The sequence below is a fragment of the Mandrillus leucophaeus genome, unplaced genomic scaffold (genome assembly GCF_000951045.1).
Source record: "Mandrillus leucophaeus isolate KB7577 unplaced genomic scaffold, Mleu.le_1.0 Scaffold3, whole genome shotgun sequence".
In the NCBI taxonomy this organism is placed as follows: domain Eukaryota; kingdom Metazoa; phylum Chordata; class Mammalia; order Primates; family Cercopithecidae; genus Mandrillus; species Mandrillus leucophaeus.
This window is the reverse complement of record NW_012103142.1, coordinates 4,603,519-4,618,217: the sequence shown is the minus strand read 5'-3', so window position 1 is coordinate 4,618,217 and position 14,699 is coordinate 4,603,519. Positions and strand designations below refer to the sequence as shown.

At 44.2% G+C, this 14,699-nt stretch overlaps 1 pseudogene across 1 annotated transcript; it reads right to left on the bottom strand.

Annotated features, from left to right (window-relative positions):
- Positions 1 to 5,389: 5,389 nt before the first annotated feature.
- On the bottom strand, positions 5,390 to 5,950 carry LOC105544247 (annotated as a pseudogene). The gene has a single exon (XR_001006734.1). The product of XR_001006734.1 is annotated as a 40S ribosomal protein S10 pseudogene (transcript).
- Positions 5,951 to 14,699: the final 8,749 nt, after the last annotated feature.

Genomic DNA, 14,699 nt, shown 5'->3' with positions numbered 1-14,699 from the left:
AAAGAAAGAAAAATTAGCTGGGTGTGGTGGTGCACACCTGTAGTCCCGCTACTCGGGAGGCTGAGGTGGGAGGAGCTCCTGACCCCGGGAGGCAGAGGTTGCAGTGAGCTAATATGGCGCCACTGCATCGCAGCCTGGGCAACAGAGTGAGACCCTGTAAGGTGAAGTGAAGGAAGTGTACACTTTCAGTGGGTGAATTTTATGGCATGTAAATTTTACTCAATAAAACTGTTAATTTGATTATTATTATTATTGATTAGAGACTGGGTCTCGCCTTGTCACCCAGGCTGGAGTGCAGTGGCGCGATCTCGGCTCACTGCAACCTCCGCCTCCGTGTTCAAGCGATTCTCCTGCCTCAGCCTCCAGAGTAGCTGGGATTACAGGCATGTGCCACCAAGCCCAGCTAATTTTGGTATTTTTTGGTAGATATCGGGTTTTGCCATGTCTTCTGGATTCAAACGATCCAACCGCCTCTACCTTCCAAAGTGCTGAGATTACAAGCATGAGCCACCAAGCCCGGCCAACTAAAAAACTGTTTTTAAACTCAGCCTCTTATTTGGATTTTCCATACAGTGTGATAGCTGCTGCCTGTAGTGAGTACCTCCAATGGTTGAGCCCCTTTTGTCTTTTCAGTTTTCCAACACCTAGTTAACAATTTCTCTTTTTCCTTCCTTCCTTCTTTCTTTTTCTCTTTCTTTCTTTCTTTCTCTTTCTTTCTTTCTTTCTTTCTTTCTCTTTCTTTCTTTCTTTCTTCTTTCTCTCTCTTTCTTTCTCTTTCTTTCTTGCTTGTTCTTTCTTTCTCTCTTTCTTTTTCTTTTTTTCTCTTTCTTTTCTTTCTCTTTTCCTTCCTTCCTTCCTTCTTTCTTCCTCTTTTTCTTTTTCTTTTGCACCAGGGGAATGAAGGAAAACAATTTTCCTAAATAAAATTCTGTCAAAAAAACAGCCAGGTCTGGGCATGGTGGCTCATGCCTGTAATCCCAGCACTTTGAGAGGCCAAGGTGGGCGGATCACCTGAGGTTGGGAGTTCAAGACCAGCCTGACCAACATGGAGAAACCCTGTCTGTACTAAAAATACAAAGTTAGCCCAGCGTGGTGGCACATGCCTGTAATCCCAGCTACTTGGGAGGCTGAGCCAGGAGACTTGCTTGAACCCAGGAGGCGGAGGTTGCGGTGAGCTGAGATCTTGCCATTGCACTCCAGCCTGGGCAACAAGAGTGAAACTCCATCAAAAACAACAACAACAACAACGAGAACAACAACAACACAGCCAGGCATGGTGGCTCACGCCTGTAATCCCGGCACTTCGAGAGGCCGAGGCAGGTGGATCACCTGAGGTCAGGAGTTCCAGACCAGCCTGGCCAACGTGGTGAAACCCCGTCTCTAGTAAAAATACAAAAATGATCCGGGCATGGTGGTGAGCACCTGTTATCCCAGCTACTGGGGAGGCTGAGGTGGGAGGATCCCTTGAGCCTGGGAGGCAGAAGTTGCAGTGATCTGAGATCACACCACTGCACTCTAGCCTGGGCGACTGAGCAAGACTCTGTCTCAAAAACAAATACACAAACAAAAGAAAACAACAAGAAAAGAAAATATATACACTAAGTGAATTACACAGTGTACAATAGTAAATGGCTAACATTTACTGAGTGCTAAGTGCCAGGTACTAGGCCAAGCACCCTACATACTTTATTTGTCCTTTACAAACAAAAAGAAAAAAGAAAAATTAGCCAGTTATTAGTGGTTACAATTATAATCCCTACGTTAGAGATGATGAGAAAAGAGGCACAGAGAGGTTTTGGTAATCCTCCCAAAGTAACAAATGAAATGGCAGAGTAGGATGTCAATTCAAGTCTGTTTCAAAAGTCTAGTTTCCTAACCATGGGTGCAATCCCAACCTGGAACGTTTTATCTGTGTTGCGCAGTCAGATCAAGAAATGCAGGCCCTGACATCACAGAGGGCCAGGAACATTGGTGAGAGTCATAGCTGCACTCATGGAGATGCTTCCCTAAGTTGTGCATAGGTATCTGCTGGTGCCCCCACCCCACCTTAGCATTCTATCCCAGGAACAGCAAGCACACCTAGAAGCCGCCTTGACATTTAGTCTGTGTGTCTCCTTAGGCTTCTCTTGGCTGTGATAGATTCTCAGACTTTCCTTGTTTTTGACGACCTCAACAATTTGAGGAGTACCAGACAGATATTTTGTAGAATGTCCCTCAATTGGGATTTGTCTGATGTTTTTCTCATGATTAGACTCAGGTTATGGATTTGGGGAAGGAAGACCACAGGGGTAAAGTGTCATTCTCATGGAATCATATCAAGGGTACATGTTATCAACTTGAACTATCCCTGTTGGTGTTCATCTTGTTCACCTGGCGTTTCTTATTTCTTGATCTGACAGTGCCACACAGGTAAAACTTTCCATGTTGGGATTGCAACCATGGTTAGGAAATCAGGCTTTGGAAATCTAGGTAGTTTTTGTCAGGTTTCTCCATTGTAAACTTACTTTTTTTTTTTTTTTTGAGACAGAGTCTCACTCAGCGGCCCAGGCTAGAGTGCAGTGGCGTGATCTCGGCTCACTGCAAGCTCTGCCTCCCGGGTTTACGCTATTTTCCTGCCTCAGCCTCCCGAGTAGCTGGGACTACAGGCGCCTGCCACTACGCCCAGCTAATTTTTTTTTTTTTTTTGTATTTTTAGTAGAGACGGGGTTTCACCATGTTAGCCAGGATGGTCTCGATCTCCTGACCTCGTGATCCGCCTGTCTCGGCCTCCCAAAGTGTTGGGATTACAGGCGTGAGCCCGCACCCGGCTTTTTTTTTTTTTTTTTTTTTGAGACAGAATTTCACTCTTGTTGTCCAGGTGGAGTGCAATGGCGCTATCTCGACTCACTGCAATCTCTGCCTCCCGGGTTCAAGTGATTCTTCTGCCTCAACCTCCCAAGTAGCTGGGATTACAGGCACACACTACCACACCCGGCTAATTTTGTATTTTTAGTAGATATGGGGTTTCACCATGTTGGCCAGGTTGGTCTTGAACTCTTGACCTCAGATGATCCACCCTCCTCAGCCTCCCAAAGTGCTGGGATTACAGGCGTGAGCCACCACACCCAGCCTAAACTTACTCTTTTTTTTCTCTCTCTTTCCACACTGTACTCTTTGGGATGAAGTCACTATTCCTAGGCCAAATTTAAGGAGTGAGGAATTCTGCTGCACTTCCTTGACTGCAGGGTCTCTACAGAAACTGTCTGGAATTCTGCACGGGAGTTTGCCTCTCCTCCCCTGTTATTTATTCAATCACTTTTTTGTGTCAGGCCGGGTACGGTGGCTTATGTCTATAGTTCCAGCACAGCACTTTGGGAGGCCAAGATGAATGGATCACTTGAGCCCAGGAGTTCAAGATGGGCCTGGGCAACACAGCAGGACCCTCTATCTACAAATAATAAATTAAAAATTTAGCTGGGTGATGGTGGCATGCACCTGTGGTCCCAGGTACTTGGGAGGCTGAGGCAGGAGGATTGCTTGAGCCCAAGAAGTCAAGGCTGCAGTGAGCCACTGCACCCCAGCCTGGGTGACAGAGTGAGACCTGTCTCAAAAACAAATAAATAAAATGAAAAATATGTCAGTGTGAACCCATGGATATTTATTTTATACTTTGGGTTATAATCTCATACTGCTTTGTTTCTCAGATTGTTCCTACTTCGGCCATTGAGAGCTCTTTTGGGTGGCTATAGTGTCCTTTTGACATACTCCCATTGCTGTGTTTTGCTAAGTACTTCCTTACTTTCTGTCACAAGATGCCCTAGACCTAGAACCAGCTATTTCTCCAAGGATCTCTGGTTCCTTTTTTGGAAAATGGTATTAGAAACCAAGAAACTCTTGGCACTAGGTGCAGTCATTGCTAGTGGGATGTCATCGTTTCTAGGCCTTCTCAGCTGACAGAGCAAATAAACATATGGGTGAATACTAACCTTCTATATACACATATTTATAAATGTTTAGTTTATGCATATATACACATTTGTGTTGTGTGTGTGTGTATCTGTAAGCTATGCATGAGTTCATTCTGATGTCTTACCACTCTCATCCATTCCCAGAATCATCCTAGTTATCTCCCCTTGTTTATCTGTAACCTTCTACTTCAAAAGTGAGAACCCAGAATCCCACCATCTGCCATCCCGTGACTTAATCTTCCATTTCCAGTATACATGTATAGTGATTTCAGAATTGTTAAGCCATACACTTGTGGAGACTACTTTATCACCTATAGTACAGTACGTGTATGCAGGGCTTTTGACTTCGGTCTTACAGACTCCACTCATTTCCAAAGTGGCTGAGGTCAGCACCCTTTTCCCTCAAACCCCTTCAGAGAGGTTGTTTCATACATTTGTAATACAGTTAGATTAGATTTTTTTTTTTTTTTCCCGAGACAGAGTCTTGCTCTGTTGCCCAGGCTGAAGTGCAGTGGCCCAATCTCAGCTCACTGCAAGCTCCGCCTCCCGGGTTCACGCCATTCTCCTGCTTCAGGCTCCCAAGTAGCTGGGACTACAGGCGCCCACCCCCACGCCCGGCTAATTTTTTTATTTTTAGTAGAGATGGGGTTTCACCATGTTAGCCAGGATAGTCTCGATCTCCTGATCCCGTGATCTGCCTGCCTAGGCCTCCCAAAATACTGGGATTACAGGTGTGAGCCACCATGCCCGGCCAGGTTGTTTTGTCATAGTCTATTCTATGTGGGATCCTCTGACCTGCTAAATGATTGCTTAGAATTTGTATACATTTTACATTAATGATTGACTTATGTACACATTAAGGTTAATATATACGTTAAGGTTCACTCTTACTGCAAAGTTCTATGGGTTTTTATAGATGCATAGGGTCATGTATCCACCATTATAACATCAGAGAAAATAGTTTATCGCCCAAAAAAAAATCCTTCGGGCTTCACCCATTCAGTCCCACTCCCACCCACTGTACCTCACCTCGCTTGTTTTAACTAAGTATCCTGGAGATTACTCCATAACAATATATACATATATTCTTCCTTTCTCTCTCTCTCTCTCTCTCTTTTTTCTTTTTTTTTTTGAGATGGAGTCTCGCTCTGTCACCAGGCTGGAGTGCAGTGGCATGATCTCAGCTCACTGCAACCTCCGCCTCCCAGGTTCAAGCGATTCTGCTGCCTCAGCCTCCTGAGTAGCTGGGATTACAGGCACACGCCACCATGTCCAGCTAAATTTAGTGTTTTTAGTAGAGACAGGGTTTCACTGTGTTGGCCAGACTTGTTTCAAACTCCTGACCTCATGATCCACCTGCCTCGGGCTCCCAAAGTGCTAGGATTACAAGTGTGAGCCACCACGCCCAGCCTCTCTTTTTTATTTTATTTTATTTTATTTTATTTTTTGGCTGTAAATTTATTCAATGCAAAATAATCCTCTTCAATTTTACTGAGGTGGCTGACCACGTACACGACCAAATCCGCCTCTAAACTGGAATTCGGTTGCTGACCTAGCCCCAGCCTCAGCTTTCTTGTCGGCACCAGGTGGCACAGCACTCCGTCTGTAGGTATCTCTGTCAGCTTCCCCTCTTGTGAGTCTCGCAGGTTGCTCACCCTCCAGACCTTTAGGCCGAGGCCTGCCAGTCTCTGGACGGCTACAGCATAGGGTGGCAGGCACAGTCTCCGGGGGCAGATGAAGGTAATCACGGAGATACCCTCATTGGTAAGGTACCAGTAGAAATGTCTCCAGCAAACTGTTCCTTCACATAGCCTCGGGACTTGAGAGACTGTATGGCTTTCATGACATGAAGATGAAGGTTGGGCACATCTTGTCCGCCAGCTCCGGGTGCTTAGGCATGTGGACATCCTTCTTGGCCACCATGACTCCCTCCTTAAAAAGGAGTTCGTAAATGGCAATCCGGTTCTTCTTAGGCATCAACATCTCGGCGGCTGCAGGGTCCGGGGCCGGGGCTGGAAAGGAAGCTCTCTTTTTTAAATTTAATAATAATTAAAAGAAAAAATCCCTCAACCTCCCAAAGTGTTGGTGTGAACCACCATGCCCAGTCCCTTCTTCCTCTTGACAGCTGTATATTGCTCTATTGTGTAGATGCTGATGGCTGTTGTGAGACCTTAGTTCTTGTCTTCTTAGTTTAAAAGAATTTAAACAAGAGACACACAGCAGGAGATGCAACATAGAACAATTTATTGCAAAGGAAAAAGAATATTTTGAAAGTTAAGTGCAGAAGAGGCAGTCCACCCTGAGAGAGGATTCAGGGTGGGGCAGCCAAGACTGGCACTAGGGAGACTCCCTTTACGGGAGACTTACATCCTTCTTAAAGGATTGGGAAGAGGTGTTACTAGGAAGCACGCTCTGGGCGGTCCTCTGGGTGCACATGCGCAGTAGCTGTGCCTGCCTATTCATTCCCCACATGTCTCATTAGCACCTTACATCTCTACCCAAGGGTGTGGTTTTTACTATTATGATGAGCAAAGGGTCAGTCTGAGGACAGGTAAAATCAAAATATGCATGCTCTCTATGGGGGAAATTCTCTACTAGAGACAACTTTGCTTGAATGAGCTTGACTACAATGTGAATGCTGGGGTTATGGTGTTGACTGTACAGTCACCACGGTCACCATGGTTGTTGCATCCTGAGGACATGGTTACTTCCTTGAGTACCTATCCTGCTTCATAGATATAACATTGTTTATTCAACCAGTCCTTTGTTGATATGCAGTAGGGCTCTTTCCGGTCTTTTGCTGTCACAAATAGCCCTGCCATGAATTCACAGGCACCACTTTTGAGTGCCTATTATATGCTTATCGTATATTGTCTTATTAATCCTCACTACCATCCTACAAGTTATCTTCATTTTGCCTATGAGGAGTTTCTTGAAGGTTCTTGTTTTCCATTGCATTCCTGACATTTTATTGAATGAATAAATGTAACTCAACTAGTAAATGGCAGTGCAGGAAACAGAAACCAGTGCTGTAAGCCTAGATCTGTCTAGCCCTAGAGGTTGCATTCATTATGGTCTAGCACTAGAAATGGCCATCCACAGGGAGTGACCAAGATGATTATATCAGGATATCTAATTAGTTTTTTTTTTTGTCTTTTTTTTTTTTTTTTTTTTGAGACAGAGTCTCCCTCTGTTGCCCAGGCCTGAGTGCAGTGGCATGATCTCAGCTCACTGCAACCTCCGCCTCCCAGGTTCAAGCAATTTCTGGCTAATTTTTGTATTTTTAGTAGAGACGGGGTTTCACTATGTTGGTCAGGCTGGTCTTGAACTCCTAACCTCAAGTGATCTGCCTGCCTTGGCCTCCCAAAGTGCTAGGATTACAGGCATGAGCCACAGTGCCGGACAGTTTTGTTTGTTTGTTTGTTTGTTTTGTTTTTTTTCTTCTTCTTCCTTTCTTCCTTGTTTTTTTTTTTTTTTTTTTTTTTTTGGTGGAGTCTCACTGTGTTGCCCAAGCTGGTACTGAACTCCCAGGTTAAAGTAATCCTACCTTGGCCTCCCAAAGTGCTGGGATTACAGGGGTAAGTTACCACACCTGGCCTCTAATTAGGTTTTTATCTAATCCTTTTAAAAATGCCTACTTTTGTGATTATTTTATAATTACAAAAAAGAACAACATAGAAGATATGTATAGACTTTATATGAATAAAGAAACATGCACATATTGGGTTGTAGTCTCAGACACTGTTTTGTTACTAAGGGTGCATGACCAAAACAGTTTGAAGACCACTGACTTCTGTCTATGGCCATACCACCCTGAACGTGCCCGATCTCGTCGAGACCACTGACTTCTAAGATTTGGGGATTTTATCAACTCTACCTCCCCTATATATTCCCTTTTAACAGTGGCTCTTAACTGGGGGTGATTTTGCAATGTCTGGGGACATTTTTGGTTGTCATGATGTGAGGAGAGGTGCCACTGGCATTTAATGACTAGAGGCCAAGGATGCTGCTGAACATCCTACAAATCACAAGATAGTCCCCACAACAAGAGTTATCCCATACAAAATGTCAACAATGCTGAGGCTGAGAAACCCTGTCTCATACCCACCTCAAGAGGGAAAACTGAAGTGGGAAAAGACAGCAGGATGTGGAAAAGTAAGTAGGGGGTTATCTACGTGAAACTGACAACTGTCACATTATATATGCTCAGTTAATGTCAATTAAACAGAACTGAGGAATGTTAGAGCTGACTGTGGACAGGCTTGGGAAGTGGGGAAGGAACATGACAAGAAGGAGAGAAAGTACAGGGCAAGAAGAAGAAAGGGAAAGGGATGAGAAAAGTATGGAAAAGCTGGGCACAGTGGCTCACACCTATAATCCCAGCACTTTGGGAGGCCGTGGTGAGAAGATCACTTGAGCCTAGGAGCTCAAGACCAGCCTGGGCAACATAGGAAGATTCTAGCTCTACAAAAAAAAAAAAAAAAAAAATAGTGTGCACCTGTGGTCCCAGCTACTTGAGAGACTGAGGTGGGAGGATCGCCTGAGCCTGGAAGGTCAAGACTGCATGATTGTGCCACTGCACTCCAGCCTTGGTAACACAGTGAAACCCCAAAACCCTGTCTCAAAAAAAGAAAAAGAGAAGAGAAAGAAGAGAAGAGAAGAGGAAGAAGAAGAAGAAGAGGAGAAGGAAGAGGAAGAGGAAGAAGAAGAAGAAAAGGAAGGAAGGAAAGAAGGAAAGAAGGAAGGAAGGAAGGAAGGAAAAAATAAAAGAATTATGAAAAGGAAGTGTGGCAGGTCACTCTTTTAAAAGATGATTACAAGATCTCCCATCCCTCTTGCTCTTACCGTGTGACACTGACATTCCTCACATTGCAAGGTGGAGTTTATATTTCCTCCCCTTGAATCTAGATGGGCATGGGACTCCAGCAGAAGTAATGCTATGTCATAAAAGGTGATATAGCTTCCACCTGGTCTTTTTGGGATGTTCACTGCTGGAAACTAGTCTACATAAGGAAGTGGAGAGATCACATGAAGAGGCCACATGTAGATGTCCTGCCTGACAACCCCAACTGAGGTCCCAATTGACATCCAGCATCAATGGCCAGTCATGGGAATGAAGGTTCCCCTGGATAACATCAGCCTGACCCTGAATCATCCCCAGTCCTCTGTGTCTTCCAGCTGAGGCTCCAGACATTGTGGAGGAGATCCAAGCTCTGTTGTACCCCACCTGAATTCCTGACCCACAGAGTCGGTGAGCATAATACGATGGTTGGGTTAAGACACTTAGTTTTGATGTGGTTATGCAGCAGTAAGGAACTAGAACAGAAAGGGCGCAGGGACATGTTGGGGGCTCTTTGACAGTCATTGGTTGTGTGCTTTATATATTAAGGTAATGCTAGCTGTGGTAACATACAAACCCCAAGTTTCAGTGGTTTAACACAACAGAAGGTTATTTCTTACTCACGTATTTGTTCAGTGTCCCTAGACAGTGGACAGCCTTCCATTAAGTCATTCAAGTACTCAGACTACTTTCTTCCTGTAGCTTCTCTGTTCCCTAGGGCTTGGAGCCCTCTGCATCGAGAAGGCAAAACAGGGGAAGAGAGAATGGAGAAGGTACACTTGCTTCTTCATTGTCTTGTCCCCAAAGTGACATACACTCTTTTGGCTCACATTTTACTGGAGAGAACTGGTCCATGACCCCACCTAGATCTGAGGGAGGCTGGGAAATTCAGGCCCTGGTTGATTAGTCCTTCCCAGAAACAACTCTAAATTGTGGGAAGAGGAGCATGAATTCTGCCAGACTTTAGAACTCAAGTTAACAAATTAAAATGATGATAATAACATTATCTCTCCCATTTCCTTTGTTTTTATCTCTCTGGAATAGAAGTAAAAGGATGGAATTTTTGCTCACTCCATGGCTTTTGTGTAAGACCAGCTTTTAATTCAGTGGTAAACTAGAGGTTACTGTAGCATAGTAGTTACGCCCATGGACTCTGGAGCCCCACTGTTCAAATCCTAGCTCGGCTAGTTGCTACATGAGACCTTGGGCAAGCTTCTTGACCATTCCAAGTCTCAGTTTCCCCATTTGTAAGATGAAGGTGATGCTAAGTATAGCATCTAACTTATAGGATTGTTTTGTGGGTCAATTCTTGTAAGATACAGAGTAAGTACCAATAATGGTCAGCTACCGTTGTGGAAGAAGGGAGCGTTGGCTTCTGCAGATACAAACACTATCTCCCTATGCCTTTTCTACACTCTTTCATCCAAGACACATAAAAATAAAAGCTTCCTCCTCTTTAAATTGTTGATGTTATAAAGTAGAAGTCTCTTCAATCAATGTTATACTTTTTAAAAACAACCCATGTCCAAGCAAGATGGGTTTTTAAAACGTCTAAAACACATAGTTCCCGCTGTGAGCAAGGGTCGGTCCACTTTGGGGGCATAGCTCTGCCAGCTGAGGTGTGGTTTCCCTGAGTGTTTCAATAAAGGCGAGATGGAATTTTTCATTATGTTTTCAAAAGATTGAGCGGAGAAGAAAAGGGTCTTGATTAGCATCTTAAGGAAAGTCCTGTGTTTCTCCAAGTACTTTCTATCTTGAGACCACAGGCCAACTTTTCAATAGATTGCTGCATGTAGCCATTTTTGGGGTGGGGTGGGCAGTGAGTGCTCAGATTGGTACCATAGACTTGGAGGAATTCAGGGTGACTAGGGGAGATGAAATCACAGATGGGATGATGCAGCCTGAGTGTGTGGTAGGGAGAAGTAGGGAGGTGGGACTTAGGGCACCACATTCTTATTCATTCTACCTTTTCTCTCACTCCTTTATTCTACCACCTTCTCGTCTCCACCCATCCCCAAAATGTAAGACTCCACACTGAAGGAATCAGGAAAAGATGTCTTTCATCTTGGAAAAGGAAATGTTATAGAAAACCAGAAGACGACGAGAAGGGGAAAAGTAACCACTTGCTTTGGTCGGCTTGTGTGTTCAGTGCTATTTTATGTAAACATAGGGTTTCAAGTATAGAGCTGTAAGATATTTCTGATACCTTCGATCAAGTTTATTATATTTCAGAAGTACTTGTAACAGGTAATCAAATTTACGATATTCTGGAGGTGTCTTTTTTTTTTTGAGATGGAGTCTTGCTCTGTCGCCCAGGCTGGAGTGCAGTGGCGCAATCTCGGCTCACTGCAAGCTCCGCCTCCCAGGTTCAAGCAGTTCTCCTGCCTCAGCCTCCCGAGTAGCTGGGATTACAGGCGCCTGCCACCACACCCGGCTAATTTTTGTATTTTTAGTAGAGACAGTGTTTCACCATGTTAGCCAGGATGGTCTCGATCTCCTGACCTCCTAATCCACCCACTTCGACCTCCCAAAGTGCTGGGATTACAAGCGTGAGCCACTGCGCCCAGCCTGGAGGTGTCTTTAATCAGTTATTAAGGTGGATATTTTGGAGGTACTTAAAATTAGTAACCACCTTTTTGGTGGGGGCCCTGACTGTTGAAGCATCTACATCCTTTAACTTGCCAAGGATCAGTATCCAGATAGAATATTTATTACCAGCCAGGCCGGTGGCTCATGCCTATAATCCCAGCACTTTGGGAGGCAGAGGTGAGCAGATCACCTGAGGCCAGGAGTTCAAAACCAGCCTGGCCAACAGGGCGAAATCTTGTCTCTACTAAAAATACAAAATTAGCCGGGTGCAGTGGTGGGCGCCTGCAATCCCAGCTACTCTTGAGGCTGAGGCAGGAAAATTGCTTGAATTCGGGAGGCAGAGGTTGCAGTGAGCCGAGATCATGCCACTGCACTCCAGCCTGGGCGACAGAGAGAAACTCCATCTCGGAAAGAAAAAAAATATTCATTACCCAGCTGATTTTATTCAGGAAGAGGGGAGGAAGGAAAGAAGGGAGGGGAGCTAAAGGGGGCAGCAGCAGCAGAAGGCAGTGAGAATCAGGCATCAATAATGACCATTTTGTTTTCCTCTGAGTTGGCTTCAGGCTGTTTATTTTGCAAGTAACATGTGTATCAGGCACCTAATATAAAATTTAGATTTTGGATGACTTACAGTTGCATCATATCACTTTGAGTTGGCTATTTTTGGACTACAAAAGATTACAAAGATCCCTAACTCCATTCACCTTTGTCAAGGGTTGAGGAAGGGGAGCAGAGAGTCAGGTGTTTCTCACATGGAGAACCTGGAGTTCTACAATTAAAGGTTATTATGCAATCTCATCACATTTTTTGACTCGCAAGTTTATTGTATCATCAGTTGTGGTATATATTATTCAGGACTTGTTTAAATGTGCTTATTTCAGCTAGTAGAAGCCTTGCCTCTCCTGTTTCAGTGACAGTGTTTAGAGCTCTGTTTTTCAAACTTAGGTTAACGCCAAGTAATGAGTCTTAGCACTATTTATTTATTGACAAGGTCTCACTCTCTCACCACGGCTGGAGTGCAATCGCAGGATCATAGCTCACTGTAACCTCAAACCTCTGGGCTCAAGCAATGATCCTCTCGCCTCAGCAGCATCCCAGGTAGCTAGGACTACAGATGCGTGCCACCGTGCTGGGCTAATTTTGGCTTTTGTATAGATGAGGTCTCACTATGTTGCCCAGGCTGGTCTCAAACTCCTGGCCTCAAGCGATCCTCCCACATGAGCCATCACACTGGTCTCTTAGCACCATTAAGAAACAATAACAACAAAACCGAAAAGGAATACAATAGAATAAGTAAGAGGCCATCACACACAGCATTGTTTGTGAAACACTGATCGTCTGCGTGTGTGTGTGTGTGTGTGTGTGTGTGTGTGTGTGTGTGTACTGAGTCTCAATGTAAAATGTGTTTTTTCACTATAGGTCGTGGTCACAAAGAAGTTGGGAGGTTTCCAGTACCAGACAAAATGCAGTAAGGCACTGCAGTCTCTGCCATTGATCACAACTAAAAATTCTGGACAAAATGCAACTAAGGACTCTGAAAAGTAAACAAGCAGCCAAATTACAGAAAGGAATCAAAGCTTGAGGAAACTATCTGTATGGGGTGAGTTTCCCCCAATTTTCTTCTTTTCTATCACAGCTTTGAGATGAGAATAGGTCCAGTTGGGGAGCTGCATGGTAGCAGAGACAGCAGAAACTCTGAGAGAAACCCCATTTCTCTGACCAGAAGACTTAGGAGAAGGGTTCCTGTGAGCCAGAGAGTATAGAGTGAAATCCCCATTAAAACTATTTCATTTTCTCTCTCCTAGATCTGTCCCCAAGATGATGAGACAGAATTTGCAGTTTGAACCTCATTAGATTGATTGCCTGTGAAAACAAACAAAACAAAAACAAAGTCAACACTTTCTTTTTTTTTTTTTTAGATGGAGTCTTCACACTGTCCCCCAGGCTGGAGTGCAGTGGCACAATCTCAGCTCACTGAAGCCTCTGCCTCCCGGGTTCACGCCATTCTCCTGCCTCAGCCTCCCGAGTAGCTGGGACTACAGGTGCCCACCACCACACCCAGTTAATTTTTTGTATTTTTAGTAGAGATGGGGTTTCACTGTGTTGGCCAGGATGATCTCGATCTCCTGACCTCATGATCCGCCTGCCTCGGCCTCCCAAAGTGCTGGGATTACAGGCGTGAGCCACCACGCCTGGCCCTACACTTTCTAAAGCTGAGGTGAGCAAACTTTTTCCACAAAAGGCCAGATAATAAATATTTTAAGCTTTGTGCCATACAGTCTTCCATCACAACTACTCAACCCTGCTATTGTAGTGCCAAAGCAGCACAGGATTTAAATGAATCAGCCAGGCTGTGTTCCAGTACAACTTTACGTATAAAAACAGGGGGAAGGCTAGATTTGGCCTGCAGGTCATAGTTTGCTGACTCTTGCTATAGAAGAATTTTAACAAGATTCAGTGTCTCACAACATATTAATACTATTCAAAATATCCAGGATGCAATCCAAAATTGCTCAACAAAGCTCTAGAAAATGTTACCAATTTTTATGGGAAAAGATGATCAAAAGATGCCAGCACCAGAGAGGATGTGGAGAAATAGGAATGCTTTTATACTGTTGGTGGGACTGTAAACTAGTTCAACCATTGTGGAAGATAGTGTGGCGATTCCTCAAGGATCTAGAACTAGAAATACCATTTGACCCGGCCATCCCATTACTGGGTATATATCCAAAGGATTATAAATCATGCTACTATAAAAACACATGCACACATATGTTTACTGTGGCACTATTCACAATAGCAAAGACTTGGAACCAACCCAAATGTCCATTAATGATAGACTGGATTAAGAAAATGTGGCACATATACACCATGGAATACTATGCAGCCATAAAAAAGGATGAGTTCATGTCCTTTGCAGGGACATGGATGCAGCTAGAAACCATCATTCTGAGCAAACTATCACAAGGACAGAAAACCAACCACCACATGTTCTCACTCATAGGTGGGAACTGAACAATGAGAATGAGAACACTTGGACCCAGGGTGGGGAACATCACACCCCAGGGCCTGTCGTTGGGTGGGGAGTGGGAGAGGGATAGCATTAGGATAAATACCTAATGTCAATGATGAGTTAATGGGTGCAGCAAACCAACATGACACATGTATACCTATGTAACAAACCTGCACGTTGTGCACATGTACCCTAGAACTTAAAGTATAATAATAAAAAAAGGAAAAAAAAAAAAAAAAAAAAAGATGCCAGCACCAATATGACCAAGAGGTTAGAATTATCAGATAAAGACTTGAAACATCTATTATAA